Source organism: Giraffa tippelskirchi, chromosome 9 (assembly GCF_054371585.1).
Source record: "Giraffa tippelskirchi isolate mGirTip1 chromosome 9, T2T-mGirTip1v1.2.pri, whole genome shotgun sequence".
Classification (NCBI taxonomy): domain Eukaryota; kingdom Metazoa; phylum Chordata; class Mammalia; order Artiodactyla; family Giraffidae; genus Giraffa; species Giraffa tippelskirchi.
In genome coordinates this window covers 96,177,768-96,201,074 of record NC_137283.1, presented here as the reverse complement: position 1 = coordinate 96,201,074, position 23,307 = coordinate 96,177,768, and the positions used below count along the sequence as shown (strand labels likewise).

Here is a 23,307-nt window from a genome sequence, read left to right as displayed (position 1 = left end):
TTTTAGTTTTCTTTAATTAACAGTAATCTTTTGTTCCTATTACCTGCCCTTTGTTGCCAAACTTCTCTGTAACCTCCTTGCCTCCTTGGAGCAGTTCTCTCGGATTTACTTGAGATGCTGCTTCCTGGGCTTGAAGTCCTAAAAATTCCCTCTGGCTAAAATATAACTCTCAACTTTTTGGTTGTGAATATACTTTTACAAGGACAGGAAACTTGTTTTGTTCACTGTGGTTCCTGGTAAACAGAATAAATAAATTAGGAGAATTGATAATTTAGACGATGCTTCATCAGTTCTTAACCGGGAGGACCAAGCCCGTGTGCAATGCCAAGAATTCAGTGACGAGTGAAGAGATTTGGCTCGGGAGCGGGGTGAGTGAGGTTGAGGAGTGGTACAGGTCTAGACGGTAAAGACACAAAATTAAAAATACAAGTCATTAGATAATTAGCTTTGATAAGTGCTACAGAGGAAAGTAGAGAACCTAGTCAGGATCTAGCTTGGATTCTTTGATTATTTCAGATAACTTTATTTACCATTCTATCAGAAAACAGGACAGAAAAGCAAATGTGTATATTTAGTACTCTTCAGATAGATGGCATAGATTTTTTTTTCTCCTTCTTTCTTTAGAATCTCAGTATATCTCCAACCAGAGATACCCACATAAATCAATGGAGTTAGGCCAAAGAAATGAAGCTCTAGGCTGATTTTGCTTTAACATGATAAAGTTATATACTTATTAGTACACAAAGTACTAAAAAGTCCAACTTGTATCTCTTTAGGTCCTCTTGTTTTTCTTTTTTTGATGAGAGAATAAAATTCTGTGAGACAAAAATGTGGATTGTGCTGTGTGTATCCCATCGCGTCTGACTCTTTGCAACCCCATGGACTGTACCCAGCGAGGCTCCTCTGTCCATGGGGTTCTCCAGGCAAGAACACAGGAGTGGGGTTGCCATTTCTTTCTCCAGGTGGTCTTCCTGACCCAGGGATCGAACCTGTGTCTCTTGCATCTCCTACATTGTCAGGAGAGTTCTTTACCACTGCTCCACCTGGGAAGCCAAATATGGATTAGACATTCTGAAATAAGTCAAATGCCTGAACTAAGAAAAAAATTACCCTAAAATAGAATTTAATGCATTTAATCCCATAAAAGGAATGGCTTTAATTAAAGCCACTTAAATATCTAATCATGAAAGGATGATTTCTCTTGCCTGTGGTAGTGGGCTCTGTATTCAATGGCAACATGCAATTAAGGGAATTTTTTTTATTCTGAGGTGCTATGCTAATTCAATGACCAAACTCATCTCCACAAATCCTTTGATGGCACCTTAATTTCTTCAAACCAAGAAAATGGTGAGTGACTATTATTAGGGGGTAGTAAAACCTAAAAATAAATTAGCTTAAAATATAATTCTTCTCTTGCATGAATACTTTATTGCCTAACAGCAATATGTAACTCTTTACTGCCCTCCCATGATCAATTTTAGAAATGTTGCTTCTTTCAGAGAAAATTAAACTCTTCCATCATTAAGAAAATAAATTTAGTCATTGTCTCCAATGGATAAATTTAAATGGCCTCTTTTCCGGAAGACAGTATCTTCTATGTCTCAAATTTCTCTACATTAGCTTATCCCCAAAAGTAATAACCAGGAAGGAAACTATAGCTTTTAATTGATGCTGTCTCAGAGCCCTGGGGATCTCCAAGAGCAGTGCTAACTTCTTCCCTTTCAGGAAATATTACTCCCTCTCATTCAAAAACTAGAGGTGGGAATAAAGAAATTGAGTCAAGCTCACTCTCTGGTATAGTTTTTCTGTTGAACTTGTTGGTAGTGACTGAATCTCAGTAGTTCGAATACAACTTCATGGGAAATGTGTTTCCTGACTTCTAGTCTGTATATGAGGAGAAGGCAATGGCACCCCACTCCAGTACTCTTGCCTGGAAAATCCCATGGACGGAGGAGCCTGGTAGGCTGCAGTCCATGGGGTCGCGAAGAGTCGGACACGACTGAGCGACTTCACTTTCCCTTTTCACTTTCATGCATTGGAGAAGGAAATGGCAACCCACTCCAGTGTTCTTGCCTGGAGAATCCCAGGGACGGGGGAGCCTGGTGGGCTTCCGTCTATGGGGTCGCACAGAGGCGGACATGACTGAAGCGACTTAGCAGCAGCAGCAGCAGCCTGTATATGAACACAAACTTAACATTCAAATTTAAGTTAACTTAACATTCAAATTTAAGTTTGAATTTAAAACGGTGATGTGGGCACGTGGGAGGCTTGTTTAATTTCCAACGGTAGAAGGCAAGGGCCAGAAGTGAATCAGAGTGAAACAAATCGAGGGATTGAATTAAAATATGAGGAAACCGAGTTCCTGACAGTGAAGTGATTCTCAAAGTGACACATTAAAAAACAGAGGTTGATTCTGTTCCCCCTGATTTCCTCTTCTCTGCAGCCTTTGTGCAGCTTGAACAAGAAGGTTTGAAAAAACCTGTCTCCCCGGTGTGAACCCGGGGTTCAGTGTCTCTTCAGCTTCCATGGTTAAAACCTCAATGCTCTTGTGCTGCCCTCTGGTGACAAATAGCAAGTACTACAGTTACTGGGCTTGGTCAGGCACATCCCTCCATTCATTCAACAAATAGTTATGGAGGTCTACCGAATGCCTGCTATTGCTCGAGACATTGGAGTTTCAGCAGTAAAAAGGAAGTATAGTATTTCTGCCCTCGTGGAACTTATGTCCTAGAGGAGGCACGACAGTGAACACATTATCTAAAACATGAGGACTATAGAGATGAAGGAATCAGGAATGGGGTAGGCTTGGGTGGGCAAGAAGTTGCAAATTTAAATAGTGTGTGCAGGGAAGGCTGCAGTGAACAGAAGACATTTGCAAACAGACTTGAAGGAAATGAGAGAGTAACCCATGTCAGTATCTGGGGGGGGAATGGCCAAGGCAGAGGAAATGGAGAGACGCCAGGGGGAGAGAGTAATTCTGAAATCTAAGGAGGCCAGGACAGCCTGAGCTGAGAGAAAGGGAGAGCATAGGAGCCCGGCCAGAGTGGAGCGAAGATGGAGAAAGGAAGGGGCTATGGGCTTCCCCTGGAGAAGGCAATGGCACCCCATTCCTGTACGCTTGCCTGGAAAATCCCATGGACAGAGGAGCCTGGTAGGCTATAATCCATGGGGTCGCTAAGAGTCGGACACGACTGAGCGACTTCACTTTCACTTTTCACTTTCATGCATTGGAGAAGGAAATGGCAACTCAGTCCAGTGTTCTTGCCTGGAGAATCCCAGGGATGGAGGAGCCTGGTGGGCTTCCGTCTATGGGGTCGCACAGAGTCGGACACGACTGGAACGACTTAGCATAGCATAGCATGGGCTTCCCAGGTGGCGTTAGGGGTAAAGAACCTGCCTGCCAAGGCAGGAGACATAAGACACACATTCAATCAATCCTTGGGTCGGGGAGATCATCCGGAGGAGGCCATGGCAACCCACTCCAGTGTTCTTGCCTGGAGAATCCCATGGACAGAAGAGCCTGGCGGGCTACAGTCCATGGGGTTGCAAAGAGTCGGACTTGACTGAAACGACTTAGCAGCAGCAGCATGGGGCCTGTTAGCTGTAATAAGAGTTTTGCTTCCTCTGGGGAGATGGGAACTACTGTAGCTCGGTAGGTAGAGGAGTGACGCAAAGGGTTATATTTTTGACAGTATTACTGTGACTGCGACATTGTGAAAACACCACCATGGTAGAAGCACAGAGGTCAGTTAGGAGGCTGAGGCAAAATGATGGAGGTGAGCAGCTAAGAGAGAGCTGAGGAGGTGAGGCTCTGAACATGTTCTGAAGTTAGAGCCACCAACACTTGCTGATGCTTTGATGTAGTGAAAGTGAAAGTCACTTAGTCGTGTCCGACTCTTTGTGACCCCATGGACTATGCAGTCCATGGAATTCTCCAGGCCAGAACACTGGAGTGGGTAGCCTTTCCCTTCTCCAGGGGATCTTCCCAACCCAGGGATCGAACCCAGGTCTTCCGATGTAAGGTGTGGGCAAAAAAGACTTGTCAATATTGATCACAAAATATTTGACCTTAGGATGGTAGGATAGAGCTGTCAGTAACTGAGATAAGGAAAGACTAAGCAAGAATTGATGCTTTGGAATTGTAGTGTTGGAGAAGACTCTTGAGAGTTCCTTGGACTGCAAGGAGATCAAACCAGTTCATCCTAAAGGAAATCAGTCCTGAATATTTATTGGAAGGACTGATGCTGAACCTGAAGCTCCAATACTTTGGCCACCTGATGAGAAGAACTGACTCATTGGAAAAGACCCTGATGCTGGGAAAGACTGAAGGCAGAAGGAGAAGGGGACGACAGAGAATGAGATGGTTGGATGGCATCACCAACTCAATGGACATGAGTTTGAGCAAGCTCCAGGAGTTGGTGATGGACAAGGAAGCCTGGCCACCTGATGAGAAGAACTGACTCATTGGAAAAGACCCTGATGCTGGGAAAGACTGAAGGCAGAAGGAGAAGGGGACGACAGAGAATGAGATGGTTGGATGGCATCACCAACTCAATGGACATGAGTTTGAGCAAGCTCCAGGAGTTGGTGATGGACAAGGAAGCCTGGCGTGCTGCAGTCCATGGGGTCGCAAAGAGTCGGACGCAACTGAGCAACTAAACTGAACTGAAGAAAGCGTGGCTCAGATGGTAAAGAATCTGCCTGCAACGTGGGAAGACCCAGATTCAATCCCTGGGTCAGGAAGATCCCCTGGACACGGGAATGGCAACCTGCTCCAGTATTCTTGCCTGGAGAATCCTATGGACAGATGAGCCTGGAGGGCTACAGTCCATGGGGTCTTAAAGAGTCAGACACAACTGAGCAACTGCACTTCCACTTTCAAGCAAGAAGCAGATTTCTGAGGAAAAATTCAAGAGTTCAGCTTGTATATGTTAATTTTTATATTCATCTATGTATTTACCATTTACAGTGCTCTTCATTCCTTTATGTGGAGCTAAATGAGTGTTTGTCTGGTATGATTTTCCTTCCCTCAGAGAGTAACTTCCTCTGATAGTTCATTTCATGCACATCTGTTGGTGATTAATCTCCTCTGCATTTTTTTTTTTTTAGAATGAAGCAGTCTTTATTTCACTTTCATTTTTGAAAGATATTTTCATTGCATACAGAATTTTAGGTTGACAGTCTTCACCTTTCCTCCAAATATATTCAGTTGCTTCACTGTCTTCTGGCTTTCACAGCTTCTGATAATTCTGTGGCTGTCCTGGTCTTTCTTTGTTCTCTGAATTTATTACACTTTTTTCCCCTAACTGCTCTTAAATCCTTTTCTTTATCATGTTTTCAACAACTTAATTTTGATGTGTGTTGTGGTTTCCTTTATATTTCTTTTCTTTGGGGTTCTTCTTGGATATGTGGGTTTATAGTTTTTGTCACATTTATAACATTTTAGTCATTATTTCTTCAAATACTTTTTCTATCACTTCTCTTTTTTGGGTCTCCAATTACACTATGTTAGATTGCTTAATATTACCTCACAGACTATGGATGCAGTGTTCTTTTTTTTTTAATCCTTGTATCTCTATACTTCATTTTGAGTATTTTCTATCACTTTAAGTTTACTTCAACATCTTTAAATTCACTGATCTTCTTTTAAGGAGGGTCTAATCTGTGGATAATCCTTTCCATATTTTTCATTTCTGATATTATAGTTCTACACATCAAGTCAAATCCTTTTGTATCTTTCACTTCTTCCTTCATAATGTTGTTCATGCTTTATTCCATCTCCCTGAGTATATGGAGTATAAACATAATAGTATTTAAGTTTCATTGTTTGCTAATTTCACCATTTCTGTAAATTCTAGTTCTTTTGCTACTGATCAACTTTTCTCCTGGTGATCGGTTATACATCCTGCTTCTTTGATGCTTATTTATTTATTTTTTTTGAAGACAGACATTATGAATTTTGTGTTGTTGGGTGCACAAGTCCAGCTAAATAATGCTGGACTTTGTTCTGTGCTGTGCTGTGCTAAATTGCTTCAGTCATACCCAACTCTTAGTGACCCTATGGTTGTGGCTTGCCAGGCTCCTCTGTCCATGCAATTCCCCAGGCAACGATACTGGAGTGGGTTGCCATGCCCTCCTCCAGGGGATCTTCCCAACCCGGGGATTGAACCCATGTCTCTTATGTCTCCTGCATTAGCAGGAGGGTTCTTTACCGCTAGCGCCACCTGAGAACCCAATAACACGCAGTTGGAGAAGGAAATGGCAACCCACTCCAGTGTTCTTGCCTGGAAAATCCCATGGACGGAGGAGTCTGGTGGGCTGCAGTCCATGGGGTTGCAAACAGTTGGGCACGACTGAACGACTAACACACAACACACACAGCTAAGCATCAGTTTGATCCTTTTAGGATCCACCTTCAACTTTGTTAGGGTGAGTTCACAGCATCCTTTATTATCAAATGATTATATTATTATGATTATTAAATTATCCCCAATACTAAGATGATACTCTTCTGAGGATTTTACCCAATTTTCCAATGCCTTACAAGGTCTTTCTTTTTTGGCTGGAGGAAATACTAATTGTTCCCAACCCCGCGTGTCCTTCTCTATTAGAATTGCTCTCCTGTTGCTTTTGGAGTGTTCTTTCTCCAGCCTCAGGGAATTCCCTTTCAGCTGTACTCATATCAGTACTCAGACAAGAACTCAAACTCTTTCTGTGAGGCTTCCTCCTCTCTGGAATCTGCCTCACAAATTCTAGCTACCTCAGGCTCTCTGCACTCAGATCTCAGTCTTCCAACTCAGTGAGATACCTGGGCTCTGCTTAGCTTCCTTTTCCTCACTCTTCAGCCCGGAAACTCTCTCTACATAGTAAGCTGTTCCGACCGTAGGACCCCCTGTTCATCTTCCTTCCCTCAGGATCACTGTTTACACTCCCTGTTTTCCAATGTCTGAAAAAGATCATTTCCCAAACTCTGTTTTGCTGGCTGTATAATATCGGGCTGGTGGTGGTGGTGGTCAAGTCCAGTCTCGGGACTTCCATCTGGGCAGGAAGCAGAAATCCTTAGGGCATTTTAATTTGGCATGTGTCTGTGGAATATGCAAGTGAAGATGTCAAGTTGGCAATTAGATATATGAATTTGGAGTTCAGGAAAGAGATTCAGGTTGGAAATATACATTTATGATATAAATTTATCACCTATTGCCTTGGAAAATTTCTCCCCACCTTTGGCTGCAGTCATCCCACCAGAGCTAAATGGTTCCTTTTATCCTGTCAAGTCTCTACTAAGGAGGAGATGGACTAAAAAAAATAAGATGGTCTAGTGTCATTGAGTTACACTTTCCATGTACATATTTATATGTTAATAAGACTTACCCCAGGGTCAATATCTTTGCCAAGCAAACACAAGTATATTTTACCTGAAGTGCCAATTCCTGTCTATAAATAGCAGCTTCCTGAAGTATTATATACAGAAGGAATCCAAGGTCATGCCCAGGCTCAGGAGGAGTGAGTGCCATGATTGATTATTCACTTCTGCTGCGGGAGCAGGAGAGAGAATAGAGGCAACTATACCATGTGTTTAACCCACCTGTCTTAACATAAGTTAATAAATGGGTATACTGGGGGCAAGTGACATACAAATGATACAATACAGACTATAAACTATTCTGCTTTCATTTAGGAAGATATTGGTTAATTATTTCCAAAGAATAATTCATATGCATATACCTCCGATCACAGATTAGTCAAGAACAAAAATGCTTGTTCTATTTTCTCCAGGATCGTGTGGTTGGCAAAAAGAACATTTTCTTATATAAACCATACGTGGTTTCATTTAACATAATGGAGGGTGGTGCCAACCGGTAAAAGAAATCTCTCTCCTTTCCATCTTGTAGGACTCATCACTGGGACCTCACTGTTTTTATAGTATAAGGGCCGATCTGGAAAAACAAATTTCATTTTCTAACATGAATGTTAAGAAAAGATTTACCTGTAACATCAGAGCTCAACTTTCTTTGGATTCTATCGAGTTGTATCTTCAAGCTTGTATTGCATAGTGTTTGGAAAATAGTAAGCACTCAATGAATGTTTCTTAAATACGTTAATGTGATGTTTCTAGTTTCAACCTTGAATGGAAACCTCAGCCTATTCTTGAGGATTTTCCTTGGAGAAAAGCGTTGACATATGTGGGCTCACAAAAGCATCTCAGGGTGGCAGACCAGCCTTCTTCAAAAAACTGAACTTAAAGTAAATATAGTACTTCCCTGGTGGCTCAGCAGTAGAAAAATCCACCTGAAATGCAGGAGATACGGGTTTGATCCCTGGGTTCGGAAGATCCCCTAGAGGAGGGCATGGCAACCCACTCTAGTAGTCTTGCCTGGAGGATTCCATGGTCAGAGGAGCCTGGTGGGCTATGGTGCAGAGGGTCACAAAGAGTCAGACACAACTGAAGCAACTAAGCGTGCACATTTAGAATATTTAGCTAATTTATAATTTAAAAAAATCACTTTGACTAGTAGGACATGTATTTGAAGTGCTAAATCTGGAATTAGGTAGAATTCCTAGACTCCTACACAAATTTCCAAGAACGTGATTATGAGGGCCTAAAATAAGTTTTCCCTGCTGCATGAATGGGGAAAAGCTATGTAGGGAGATGGATTCCCTTACCCCTGGGGATTACTGAAGGGGTTTCTGGGTCCATTGCGTCCAGCAATCTACAATTAGATCTGTTTACCTCTACAGCCTTATGGATATAGTAGCTTTTTATATGTAAATTATGGGAAAAGTATGATAACACTACATATACTGTGCTCCTGCTTAGTCATGTCCAACTCTTTGCGATCTTTTGGACTGTAGCCATTCACATTCCTCTGTCCATGGGAGTTTTCACGCAAGGATAGTGGAGTGGTTTGCCATTTCCTCCTCCAGGGGATCATCCTGACCCAGGGATTGAATCCATGACTCCCGTGTCTACTGCACTGGCAGGCAGATTCTTTACCCACTGAGCTATCGAGAAAGCCCATGAGACTACTGGCCTAAACTAATTCATTGACCATGAGGATGGTAAAGAGGGGTTTGATTTCCAAAATTCTGAAGGGACAAAATTGATCAAACTTGATGGTTAATTAATGTGAGGGCAAGAGACAGTGATGAGTCAAGGATGACACATTCATTTGCTCAGGTGGCTAGGTATATAAAAGTGGTGATTTTGCAAACTGAGGCTGGAAACACAGAAGGAAGGGCATGTTTTTGAAGCAGTGGTTCTCAACATATGGTTCCAGGACTAGCCTTTATTAGCCTTGCCTGGGGACTTGTGAGATATGCAAACTTTCAGGACCTAATGCAATCTATAGAATCAGGAGCTCTGGGCATGGGGCACAGCAACCTGTTTTCACAAGCCCTCTGGGGGACTCTGATGTTTGACAGAATTTGAGATCCCCCGTTTTGATGGGAAGGTGGTGACACCTTCCATTTGAGGCTTGTGGGATGTTCCAGTAGGACTTCCAGATGGAAATGCTCAAGGGGCACGTCTACTATGGATCTTATCGTAGTCGGTACTGTGGATGTGTTATTTTGAGTGAATGAAGGTGTCAGGCTCCTTTTAAAATTCTGTATCCTGAGGACAACAGATAGGGTCACAGGGAGCATTTCCTTTAGGAAAATGGTTCAAACACTTGGATGATAGTCATAAAGTTAGTATTTCAGTCTTAAGGCTATCCTTTCTTTCTTAGGCCTGGACTTCTACAGGCTGACTCACAGGTCGATTTATGTCCATCTCTTTCCACCGCTCTCTGTGCCTCATTTACTAAATGGCTTGAGTACGTCCTATGCACAACTCTCAAGCAGAAACAAGGATGTACACACACATTGCAAGGAATTTTGGTGCCGTTTGGGCTCATCACTAGGTGTCAGCACCCACACAAGGGTGAAAGAGGGAAGGGGGAAGTAGTGACCAGACTTACTGCCTCTTCTTCCTGCAGTCAGTTTTGTATATGAGAGTCAGCAATGGTCCTTGGGTGAAGTTCAGCCCACCATCAATTTTTGTAAATAAAATTTATTAGAACACTGCTGTGCCCATTAGTTTACAAATTGTCCATGGCTGCTTTTTCATTACATGGCAGAGTTGAGGATTTATGACCAGCATAGTACGAACTGCAAATCTAAAACCCTTACTCTCTTGCCTTTTACAGAAAAAGTTGGCTGATCTCGGCTTTAGACCAGTGGTCCTCACAGTTTAGCTTGCGGCAGAGCCCACAGGGGCTTTGAAAACAGAGGATATGTGGGCTGTATCTACTGAGTTTCTAACTCAGTAGATAAGGTCAGTAACCTGGGAATTCCTATTTCTAGCAAGTTCCCAGGGGAGGCTGATGCTGCTGGTCAGAGGACCACACTTTGAGAACCACTACTTTCGTGTAAGCCCTCAGGGTATCCATACCTGGATCAAAGCGAAAACTTGCCTCTAGCTATAAGTTCAAGGGATTATTTCAGTTTCTGTCTCTATCATCATCACTCTTTTGAACTCCATTTTCATCCTATTGTCTTTCTCCTTATGTTCTTCCCCTTTATCCAAACCTTTAAGGTAAAAGAATTCATTAGAAAAGTAAGCTCAATAGTATTATTACGGTCCTGAGGTGAAATATGTTACAATTTTGGCACCTAGATCTTTAAGATTTAGCAACTACTGTAATCAATAATAGGCTTCCCAGGTGGCACTAGTGGTAAAGAACCCAAGGCAGGAGATATAAGAAACGTGGGTTCTATGCCTGGGTTGGGAAGATCCCCTGAAAGTGGGCATGGCAACCCACTCCAGGATTCTTACCTGGAGAATCCCAAGGGCAGAGGAGCCTGGCGGGCTACAGTCCATGGGGTCGCAGAGTCGGACATGACTGACGTGACCTAGCGTGCATAAACGTAACCAATAATATCTTTTCCTTTAGCTTTACTCTTATATCTATTTACCCTGTTCCTGTAACATATTAAATAAATAATTTGAGCTCATGACTTTTTTCCCCTTGATTGTATGGAAGCTTCAAAGGAGAGGGAAATTATGCTTTTCATTAGACAAGTGACTACATCTATCAGCCTGAAGTAGGATTTGGGGGAAGTTGAGACTGGATTGAGTAGAAGTGATGGTTACTTTCTCCATCTTGATGAGTTAGAGCTTTACAAGGCTGTGTCATTATTTTGTTAGAAGTACTAGCAATTAAGAAGACAGTTACTAGAGTAACTGTGTGATCAGTCGTGATCGACTTTTTGTGACCATTTTGGATTGTAGCCCACCAGGCTCTTCTGTCCATGGGATTTTCCAGGCAAGAATACTGGAGTGAGTTGCCATTTCCTCTTCCAGGGGATCTTCTGACCCAGGGATCGAACCCGAATCTCCTGTATTACAGGTGGATTCTTTATCTGCTGAGCCGTTGGGAAGCCCTACTAGAGTAACAGGCAAGACCATATAGAAATATAGGTGAAAGCAGGTTCAATGTATTGATAACATCCATATTCAGAACTACCCATGTGGCTACTCCTTTCCATGCTTACAGAAATGTCAATGTGAAACTGCCTTTGGGTTTATCATGGAAAGAAAGCAAGATATAGTTTAATTTTGAACTTTAAAGTTCATAAGAAGTGAACTGTATTTATTTTATTAGTACCCATAAAGTACCATACTACCCAATTGTTTAATAAATATATTCAATTATATTTCTTTCCCTCCTTTTCTCATGTTATGCTTATTCTGCACCCCCACGCGGCCCCCCTCCCATGCACCTCCCCCCCCCCAACCCCAGGCTTTGGAAAAAAGTAAAATCAGTAGTAAGACAATCTGAAGGATTGTATCCTGGAGGTTCCTCTGTCCATGGAATTCTCCAGCCCAGAATACTGAAGTGGGTAGCCTTTCCCTTCTTCAGGGGGCTTTCCCAACCCAGGGATCAAACCCAGGTGTCCCACATTACAGGCGGATTATTTACCAGCTGAGCCACCAGGGAAGCCCAAGAATACTGGAGTGGGTAGCCTATCCCTTCTGCAGGGGATCTTCCCAGCCCAGGAATCGAACTGGGGTCCCCTGCTTTGCAGGCAGATTCTTTCACAGTTGAGCTACCAGGGAAGCCTGAATAACTCATCACCTAACTTTAAAAACCATGAAACTCAGGCTCTGATTAATTCATCATTCAACTTTTAAAAAACATGAAAATTGATTTACTATTTGAATGAAGAGTAAGGAAAACAACTACGCAATCTATAAATTGCTCAGTTGGAATGAAGTATTACCAGACATAGTTTAAATATGAAATGTACTAGTACTGGTTCTATCCATTTATTATAGATTTTATGCCTCAAATATATTCATAATGGATTACAATGTCGAAATTCATTCCTCACCATGTTTATATATTTAATATTTGTCCCTCAGAAGATTTGAGCATGGCTAAAGGCAAAGTTATATTTTTCCTTGATAACAATAAAATAATAAATTGTTACACATAAAGGAAATTTACTTTAAATTTATAGCTGAAGTTACCCTGTATTTCATGTTGCAGTAATGATGCTCTTACTCACCTGACATAGCGACTTCTTTCAGCATCGTCACTCTTCTGTCTTGTGCTAAAAAGTCATTTTTCCAACCTTGGCTTTGTCAGGTCTTGATAACTCAAGATGATGTACTTTCAGAAAAACAGATACCCTGAAGAATACCTTAGGAAAACTAAATGTCTCTAATCAGTGTCTTTGATTTAACAGTAAATGGGTAACAATATGACTGATATAAGATGACAGAGTTGTTTCCACTTAAAAGTGCATTAACAAAGCTAAGCTATGGTATTAGAAGTTAGAATAGTTACATCAATTACATCTAGGAAGTAGTTAGTTGAAAAGAGAGTGAGGAGTCCCTCGAGGTACTGGGAATATTCTGTTTCTTAATCTCAGGGCTTGTTTCATGAAGGTGTTTATTTTGTGAAAATTCATCAAACTATAGATTTTTGAATTGGGTCCTTGATGTATGGTTAAACTTTCACAAAAATGTTTATTAAATAGGAAAAAAATGCAATAGACTATGGTGACAGAAAATCAATTCTGCTTTTTATTATAGTTGAAATTTTCATGTGTAAAAATCCTAGGCATGGCCTTGTTAGCTTTTAATTCAGAAAATTTGCTTATGTTTTTGTGTGTGTTGCCCAACCAAAATGATTGCTTGTGCATGGGTATTGCCTTCTTCTATTCATTGCCTCTGAAATGAGAATATTCTGTCTTGCTGCTTACAAGACTTCATTGAGATATACCCAGTTAGGGCAACTGTCCATGGAAACAAGGAGAGGGATTTTTTTCCTCTTTATTAAATTTATTATAATTTAAAGATTCTCCAGAATAAAACTGCAAAGAGAGATACTGATGATGTCTATTCCTCCAGCTTACTTCTGTTCCTTAAAAGAACACTTTAGGAGCAGACATTACATACACATGTATCTATTATATATCTTCATTCCATAATATACTAATATATTTTCTGTAATAAGTTATATAGGCTCAGGAGGGATAAGAGTATTATCTATTAGCATTTCTGTGTAAGGGACTTCCCAGGTGGCTCATTGGTAAAGAACTGTCTGCCAATGCAGGAAACATGGGAAATGTGGGTTCAATCCTTAGGTCGGGAAAATTGAAGAAGGAAATGGCAACCCACTCCATGATTCTTGCCTGGAAAATCCCATGGACAGAGGAGCCTGGAGGGCTAAACAACTGAGCAACTGAGCGTGAGCACGCTTTCTGTGCAAGAGTTTATTAGATCCTGTCCTATAATCAGACAGCCAGCTGATCGCAGCTCACTGTAGACCTTACATAATCTGTTGTTTGGGCAGGACTTAGGAAAGTCCAGCACAGGAGGGGTCATGGGTATTTGGATAAGGTGCATGCTTCACTTTTTACCTGAGCACCCCAAAACCTGATCCTGAGACCACACTTTGGCGTTCCCTTCAGTAGGGAGTTCCTGCAGATGTGGGGAAGGGAGATGAGTGCAAGGGGTCGACTCTTGCAGTTGCTTTCTCAGCATTGATGTATGAGTAGCATCGACAGCTCCTTTCCAATATACACAGTTGGCCGTTCCAGACATCCTGGCCTGCGGAACAGAAAAACGATGAAACAATTCAGCCCATGAAGTTAATGAAACCACGTGATAGTAACTTACATCTACTGCTCTAGGTTGGATTTCTACAAATGAGTGTATCTGTTTGCTTTGAAGGCACTTAAGCATGCATTCACATCAGGATGCGTATAATGCTAAAGTAAACATTTCCACTATTTGCAATACAAAAATCAAATAGCCAAGGTATACATCTGAAAACATTATGCTAACATAGTGTTTCTTTATTTGGCAAGACTGAAATTTCTAAGTGTCTCTACTAGAGTTCACATCAGATCCTTCTTCTACCTCTCCCATTATCTCCATTCTAAAAATTCTTGAGTGAAACAAACACCTGCAGAAAATTTTTATTAACTTTCCTCAGAAAGTAATTTATTTCTTAATAATATAGCAGAGAACAGTTTTTTTGATATGAACCCATAGATAACATTTTTTAATTTCTAAAAGCTAAAAGAATTACAAAAACAAAACCCAAGGGGTCAATAAATCTTGCAGTCTGTTGCTGAACTGAGCAGACTGCACTGAGTATCTCTTTATGAAGAGTTCTTGCTTATAGTTCACTGATGAACTTTGCAAAAGAAAAGCTGTGCTGTGCTGCATTTAGTCATGTTCAACTCTTTGTGACCTCATGGACTGTAGCCCACCAGGCTCCTCTGTCCAAGGGGATTCCCCTGGTAAAAATACTGGAGTGGACTGCCATGCCCTCCTCCAGGGGATCTTCACAACCAAGGGATCGAACCCAGATCTCCTGGACTACAGGCAGATTCTTTACAGTCTGAGACACCAGGAGGCCCAGAGGATCCTAATGTAAACTGTGGAAGCAAAGAATAGCTGACCTGCTGGGCTAAGGTGGAGGTGAGTGGGACCAATTCTTTGGAACCGGTAAAAAGTCTTGTTCTTTAATCTTATTTCAATAAAAACAAAGACTAGGAGTGTCTATAGATAATAACAACAAGAGCACTTTGGTTATATCAGGGAAAAAAAAGGGAATTAAAATATTTGAATCCAGACTCTGCTATTTTCTAGTTCTGTAACTAAGTTGATAACCAATCTGAACACTAGTTTTTCCATCTTTAGAATTAGCATAAAACTGCTCTACGGACATAAACTGTACAAATGCAGTTTAAAACAACTTTAGAAGCTGGAATTGTGATTGTTATAGAAATACCAAGCATCCACTATGCTCCGTGCCCTTGGACAAACCTGTGAATCATGCTGCCAGGAGGATGTGTGAGCAATTTGCTATGTGGCTCAGCTTCCTTCATTTGAGAATGGATGGACTTGAAAAGTGGTTTTTAAGGAGGCTTATGTAGCAAGGTGGGGCTTATTTCAGAAGTTCAACAAGGGGAGGGAAGGAAAGAATGAGGCATTCTCCAGCCCTAACATCTGGCTCTGCATCCTGTTTGCTCATTTGTCTCAGTTAGAAAGCAGAGGGTATCTGCTGCTCAATGCCCCAGATGAGAAGGGGAAGTACGACTAGATGTCATTTTTGTTGGGCATTTGGGGCACTAGCGAGGAAATCAAATTTCTTATCAGGGAGGAGAAGCAGAAAAAGAACTTGACTGTGGGCAGTGATGGGTTAGGGTTGGGAATTTTCACTGGGGCTCCAGCTTGAAAGCTTTCCTGGGTAGCTCAGCAGCAAAGACTCCGCCTGCCAATGCAGCAGATGCGGGTTCAATCCCTGGGTCAGGAAGATCCCCTGGAGAAGGAAATGGCAACCTGCTCCAGTATTCTTGCCTGGAAAATCCCATGGACGGAGGAGCCTGGCAGGCTACAGTCCACAGGGTCACAGAGAGTCAGACAGCAATTAAACAACAAAGGACAAGTTTTAAAAGAGGTCGAAGAGTGAGGCTTCACCAGTAGAGGGCTGAGGAACAAATTTATATAATTCTGATTATTATTCAAGGTTATCTTGAGTAGAAAATAAGACGCACTGTTGGAAAGTGCTTCAGACTAATATCTTTTTCCTGTTCTGAATCTTTTGTTCCTGATGTATAAATGCATTCCTTTGGGACTTGGCAGGGAGAAAGTGATCTTTTGTGATCTTTGTCAAACACTCCCCTGAAATATAATTTCTATGTTTATATATCTGTATATCCATATATCTATGTATCTCTATCCCTTTAATAAGTGACATCTTTGATAGCTCAATCTCATCTCCTTCTTCCCTAATCCATACTACTGCTAAATTCTGTACTTTCATGCATGAAGGGATACTTACCTCCATTTCCTCATGGCCATGACCATGAATGTTGACTCTTACAAAAGTTGGTTGCTCCTATACATTATAACCTAATCTTCCTAAAGTGCTTCTAAAAATCTTTTCATAGCTCCACAATACCTACAAAATTGGATACCTACTCCTGAAGCCTTCATTAACGGCCATCTCCTTCTAGTCTCAGTCTACCTACTTTTAGGAGCTCAGTAAATATCAGTTTCTTTTTACCCTTTCCCTGGAGTTATACAGTTGACCCTTGAAGAACACAGGTCCACGTACATATGAATTTTTTGTCAATAGATACAGTTCTTTTCTATCTATTTAACAGATCTTTAAATTAACCAAGTATGGGGAAATTTTGTGTTTGATGATAGATCATAATATGTGGAATCAAGGTAACTAGGATTTGAGTCCTGATTCTAACCAAACCATTTCAACATCCTGAAGTCAGCTGAGTCATTTATCAATTCCTTTGTTTTCGAGGCAGAGATAGAAGTTTGAAGATTCTCAACCCCTTGATGGTTGATGCCCTCAACCCTGTCACTCAAGGGTCAGCTGTACATTCCTGAGAACCTATTGTAACATCCTTGCTTGTGTTTTCTACCACGTCCAGGATGGAGCAGGCCTTCTGTGGATGTATGTTTAACTGCATTAATAGAACTTAGCACAGGGCAAAGCACACCATCTGTGCTTAGTAAACTGACAGTTTTTCATTGTTTCTATGACAAATCTTAATATTAAATAACAGTGAAGACCTTTAGGAAATTAGCCAGCCTGCAGCGTTAACATAAGCAAGGCATGTGGAGAAAATAAATTACACCAGGTTCTCTAAGCAGCTATTTAGTAAACTGAAGGGAGGTCACCAAGGACTGGTTAGGGGATTATGACTAAAGGAGGAAGGAGAAACAGGAACAATCAAAACAGCAAATGTAACAGTAACTGAAGAATAGATGGAGTATGAGAAGGGCTTGCAGTTTGAAAGAGATGGCTCTGGGATTTCTGGTGGAAGAGGCAACCGGGGCACATCACAGCTGTTGGATTAAGAGAAGATTAAGAATAGACTTTTACCACCACCGCCAGTCACTGTGGGGCTCCCTGGCAGGACTACCATTTTTGTTGTTGCTGTCACAATGCCACTAGGCTGTCTACCAGACAGAACCTGTTGTGCACTACAAGATAAGCAAAAATAACTTTAACATTCAGAAACTTGCTTTCAGCCCCTTGATCCTCATTCAAGTTGACTAGTGTCTTGGTCCTGGCTGCTCTCACTGAAATACCATAGACCAGGTGGCTTCAACAACAACCATCTATTTCTCCCAGTTCTGAAGGCTGGAAGTCTGAGACCATCAAGAAGATCTGGTATCTGGTGAAAGCTGACTTCCTGGCTTGTAGACAGCTGCCTTCTTGCTGTGTGCTCACACGGCCAAGACAGAGATGTCTTTCTCCTGCTCTCCTTATAAAAGTACTAATCGGACTCATGAGGGCTTTCCCCTCATGACCTACTTACTTCCTAAAGGCCCCATCTCCAAATACCATCACCTTGGGGATTAGGTTTCAACATACAAATTTTGGTGGAACTTTAGTTTTAGAACTAAATGGAACGTTTAGTCCATTGCATTGTGACTAGCACAGACTTTTGCAAAAACTGTTGATAAGCTAAATCTTTATTGGACGGATTAGTCTGTGAACTAAGGAAAAGGAGAAAAAAAGGATCATGGCATCAGAGACTATGGTTCACTTGTGGATGTATGCAGGAAGCTTGTCTGGAATAGGAGGCATTCCCAAGGGAGTCCAGCAGGGTGCACTAGGAGGCCAGGGGAAGGGAACACACTAGGGACCTGCAACCTCACATTCGCTGAGTGAAAGGTAGACTTAATATTAAGGTTATGCTGACATTCATTGCAGAATTATCTGGATGAGGGCTGGAGAATGTTGGGATGGAAAAAAATGAGAGATAGCAAGTAGGTCAAACAGCATAGATGCAAGGATTTCTGGAATATGATGCACTTTAAACATTGAGCCTTTGTGCCTAGATTGAAAAATATCCTGCAAGAATTTGCAGACTTTGTCCCTAAAACAAACTACAGTAATTTTATTCTTTGCATATGAGTCTGGTGCACATTAGGCAAGATGCTGTCCAGAGCTCGTGGAAATATCTGTGCTTCTGCTTTATTTTTCATCATGTACATGAAAGCATATGAGGATAGTATGTCAAAAGTGATGCCGTCAGTCTTTCTTCCTGGGATTGGTTATGACCAAAAGGGGCTCTAATAGTGTTGTCTTTGGCAGTGAATAAATATAGTCATTTTCTAAATGCGAAGCAGCAGCCTCAAGAGTTACTAATAGACAGACCAATGTATTAACTGGACCTCCTTCCCTGTTCCTCTGTCTACTGAGTGTCACGGCTGAGAAATATATAGCCTCCTCTTTCGGCTTGGGGGGATGTTCCCAGGGGACCATTAACCCTTCTTTGTCCATGGCTCCAGAAGATGTGACCAGTTAAAACTGCTCCATTAACAGCTTAATCTGCTCTACACTGGAAAAGCAAGGCTGTGTAAGGAAGAGTATTTCCTGCTTAGGTTGAAAATCCAAACATTAAATATGTTAAAAACATCTATGCCAGGAATATGTTATCTAGAGCTCTATGTCTTGATATAGTCACATGTTCATTCTGTCTAAAGCAGTTTTCACTTCTAAAGACAGAGTTAAAAGCTATGCAATAAAACACAACACAGTGGGAAGAAACGAGAGCTTAAACGGTGTTGAAATATGGAGTTTGAGGGCTTAGAGATCACAATCCATACTTGGATTATGCCTATAAATTATTAAGCAGGGTCAGTGCTTGAGAGGACACAGTGAGGTCAGTCTGAGCTCAGAGTGTTCTTTATCAGAGCTTCGCTTCACCAAGAAATGAGAAGAAATATCAGAAGAGACTATGAGCCCAGCACCATGTACTGAATATGCCGCTCTTTCTTCACTGAGGAGAAATGTGATGTTCATCATATTCTGACCAATTACATACTCAGGTCTGTGTATACATTTGAATGTGTTCCATTGATTTCTCTGCCTAATCCTCTGCTGACACCACATTTTTAACTATCCTCTGTTTAGATCAACTCATTTATTTTTTATGTTTTAAACATTTATATAACACCATATGCGAAATGTTTTTTAATGACTTTTAACTATTAAATCATTTCATCTTTAAGTAATCGAGTGTCATAAATTCTAGCTCCCTCAGTCTGTATTCAACGGAAATGCTAATCCTCCCACCACCACACCCATCCTTCCCGAAGATTTCTGGAATTTCAAAAGATTTCTTTTAATTTCAAAAATTTAATTTCTCATGGTAACTTTTGGGTTCAATTTGATGTTTCCTGCAAACTCTTACTTTCAATAGTGTTTCCTTTCACAGAGCTGTTTTCTGCCCTCTGCCTGTGCCTAGTAAGCAAAGAAAAACAACCTTTTTTTTGTCTTCACGTCCCTAAACCACTCCTATTCCCACAAGGCTTTTTATGTAATACTCAATTTTACAGAACGTTTTGCAAAATAGATAGCTATGATTTCATCTCAGTGTCAACATGTCCTTCAGTTCATTATCAAGGATAAGTTATTGTCTATTTCATTTTCCATGTCTCTTTCTCTCAGTTTCATATATACACTGAATAGAGATGATTCTTTTGCTTTTTTCTTTCCTCCTTTCCTTCTGTGTCTCCACCATACCAACACATATTTACCTCTTCTTACTTTTACTCTGTATTCTACCCTACTCAAAGTAATAGACATAGAATGTTAGCTTTTACGTCCAAACTGTCCTATTAAGGTGACTGCTGAAATAAGAACATGGGTATGTCCTCTGGATTGAAATTATGCTAAGTCAGGGACAGAATGAGCTGTAGTGAATTGTAGCCTTCAATGATAATTGACCCTTTTTTCTCTTCATAATTAAAATATTGCTTGTTAGTTTATGTTTACTAAACATAAGCTCTTAGGCTGTTACATCTGGAAGAGCTTTTGATGATATCATACAGCTGTAGCTCTCTTTTATAAACCAATAATTCCCAACTTGAATTGCACACTGAAACCACCTGGGAACCTTAAACATTACTGATGCCTGAGTATACCCCCAGATATTCAGACTGAATTAATCTGGGGATTATTTAGCTATCAGATTTCTTTTAAGTTCTCATAAGGTTCTAATATGTAGCAAATTTGAGCATCACTGTCATAAATCCAGAAAAAGAAATCTGTAAAAGGTCAAATGATTAATTAGGGGCAGAGTTGGATTTATATTCAGCTTGACATGTAAGTCCAAGTTCTATTGTTTGCTGGTAACTCAGCTGGTAAAGAATCTGCCTGCAATATGGGAGACCTAGGTTCGATCCCTGGGTTGGAAAGATCCCCTGGAGAAGGGAATGGCTACCCAATTCAGTATTCTGGCCTGCAGAATTCCATGGACTACATAGTCTATGGGGATGCAAAGAGTCAGAGACGACTGAGCAACTTTCTTTCTTTCCTGTTGTTTGCTGTGGTACCTTGGGTGAGTTTCTTAATGCTTCTCAGAGTCACGGTACTCTGTCTGGGTTCCAGGCTGGAAGGTGATGGGAACTGGCATAGTGGAAACCAAGGAGATACGTGTATGTCCACGGAAGGCTTATTGTTATTTTAGGGGTCACTTCTGACATCTTTAAAATAAATATACTAATAAATAAGCTTATGTGCTTTCAATCGACAAGATAAAAACAAGGGCCCTCTAAGCCAGGTGCACAAAAGAAAGAAAAGGCATTAATGAAAAGATGACAGAAAGCAGTTGTCTTCAGTATTTTGAAAAGCCTTTTGTGTTAGTTTTCTAGGGCTGTGTAATGAATTACCAAACTCAGTGTCTTAAATCAGCACCCATTTATGAGCTCAGTTCTCTTGGTCAGAAGTCTGTCTTGTCATGGCTGTTTGGCTGGTTTACGTGCTCAGGGTATCTCAAATTGAAACCAAGATGTCAACTAGATAGAGTTCTCATCTGCAGGCTCTGGAGAAAAATCTTCTAATATCATTCTTAACCATTGGCAAAATTCAGTTCCGTTTAGCTATAAAGGAGATCTCCCTTTCTATGCTGCCTATTTGCCAGGGGCTACACTGGGCTTCTACATGTCACCTGCTTTCTTAGCTATATGGCCCCCTCAGTCTTCAGGCTAGTGGTAGTATGCTATCAAATTCTTCTTGTGCTTTAATTTTTGGCTTCTTCCTTTGCCACATGCCAAAGAAAATGCTCTGTATTTAAAAGACTCACATGATTAGATCAGGCCCATCTAACACTCTTTATTTTAAGGTTGACTGACTTGGGATCTTAATTATATCTACAAAATCCCTTCACAGCAGCACCTAGATTGATGTTTGATTGAATTACTGGGAGAAGGTATGTGTACACAGCAGGATGGGAATCTTGGGGCCATCTTAAAATCTTGTCATCATATCCTAGTCAAGATTCATATTTAGTTGGAAAACTTTTTATTCCATATTCCATACTCAGCTGTGAGAGCAGCATGGCAGTATTTTTGAAAGGTTTTATGATATGCTGAGCAGCGAGCAAATCTGCTTAATAAAATAAACAGCCAATCAATTCCTAAAATATAAGAAGGAATTGACCTTTTCCTTCCATAAATATTAAAGTAAGGAATTGTTTTCGCTCCACCAAAATTTCCTCATGGATTAAAAGTAGGAAGAATATTCTGGAATAAAGGAAACTACACAAAAAGTCATAAAGGGTGAAACTGAGAGGTGCTTTCCAGAAACATGAAGTGAAGATTTTGAGTTATAGAGTGACTTGAGCAGATTTGTATTTCAGAAATATCAGCCTGAGGCCAGAGGATGGACTGACTTGGGGGAAGTTTTGGAGGCTGGAAGGTCTGTCAGGAGGTTTCCAAATGGGAAGTGGTGAGGGCTGTGGCAGAAGGGAAGGAGAGAATGTTAAGGAAGAGCAATGGACAGGATTGTACAGACAGATCAGAAAGAAGTGTGAGGCAAAGAGGGAAAGATGAGAACTCTGTTTGTGTCAAGCTTCCCTTGGCCGAATCCAGAGGGCTGTAGAGGGTGATCAGCAGTCTTGGTTGCTGTGTTTTGGGGTTGGGGAAATGCAGGGAGAATCTGAATGGAGAAATGAATTAGAGCAACTGCTTTGAGGAAGAACACTTGCTTTCCCACAAGGAGAAAGTACAGGAGAGGGCTTTTAACTGCCCTGGTACATGGCAATAGAAAGGGGGCTTGCTTTTGGCTTCAGGCTTGGCCAGAAAGCTATACTTATTTTCAATCACCAACATCCTTCTCCCCTTTTCTCTGCCTTCTCTCATCTGTGGGCCTCAGTCGTCTTTTACCTTGTGCCAAGAGGAATAATACCTAATAAAAAATGATAGCTTACACTTAGAATGTTAATGGTTACCAAACACTATTTGATCTTCATTACAACATCGTGAGATTGTAGGGCAGATGTCCTGCTCATTTGATAAGGAAATATCTGAGATTAAATGATCAGCCCTATATTTGGTAAGTGGCAGGGTCCTGTCCAGCACTCAAGTCTTCTGATCAATAACATGGCACCCTTTCCACTGCATCATCTTTTAATGTACTGCTGGGTAAGTACTTTAAAAAGCATTGCACTTTATCTATAGAAAAGGAGCCTAGAGCAGTGGTTCTTGTAATATTTCACAAGTGCTATCTTGATCTAGTTTTGAAGTTGTGAATGAAAATTCTCAGTTCCCCTTTGCAGACAGTTTGCTAAGGCCCTGCCCCAACTACTGTACTTCTCTCATCAGGCTCTAACACCACTGGGTTACAATACAATTACGAGAGAGTCCCAGATACCTAACTTCCAGGGATGACCCCTTCTTCCTTGAGCCTGAGGAATTGTTCAAAAATACTCAATCTCAAGTAATCCCTTGGAACATAGCCAACTCCACCTCACTTGCCAAACATA

General features: G+C 41.1%; 1 protein-coding gene across 1 annotated transcript in view; it reads left to right on the top strand.

Annotated features, from left to right (window-relative positions):
* The first annotated feature begins 14,807 nt into the window (after positions 1-14,807).
* Positions 14,808-23,307, top strand: part of CLVS2 (clavesin 2) — a 181,533-nt gene continuing 173,033 nt past the window's right edge. Inside the window, exon 1 of the mRNA XM_081530543.1 lies at positions 14,808-14,980. The gene's annotated coding sequence lies outside the window, so the exon portion shown is untranslated. The remainder of the gene's footprint in view (positions 14,981-23,307) is intronic.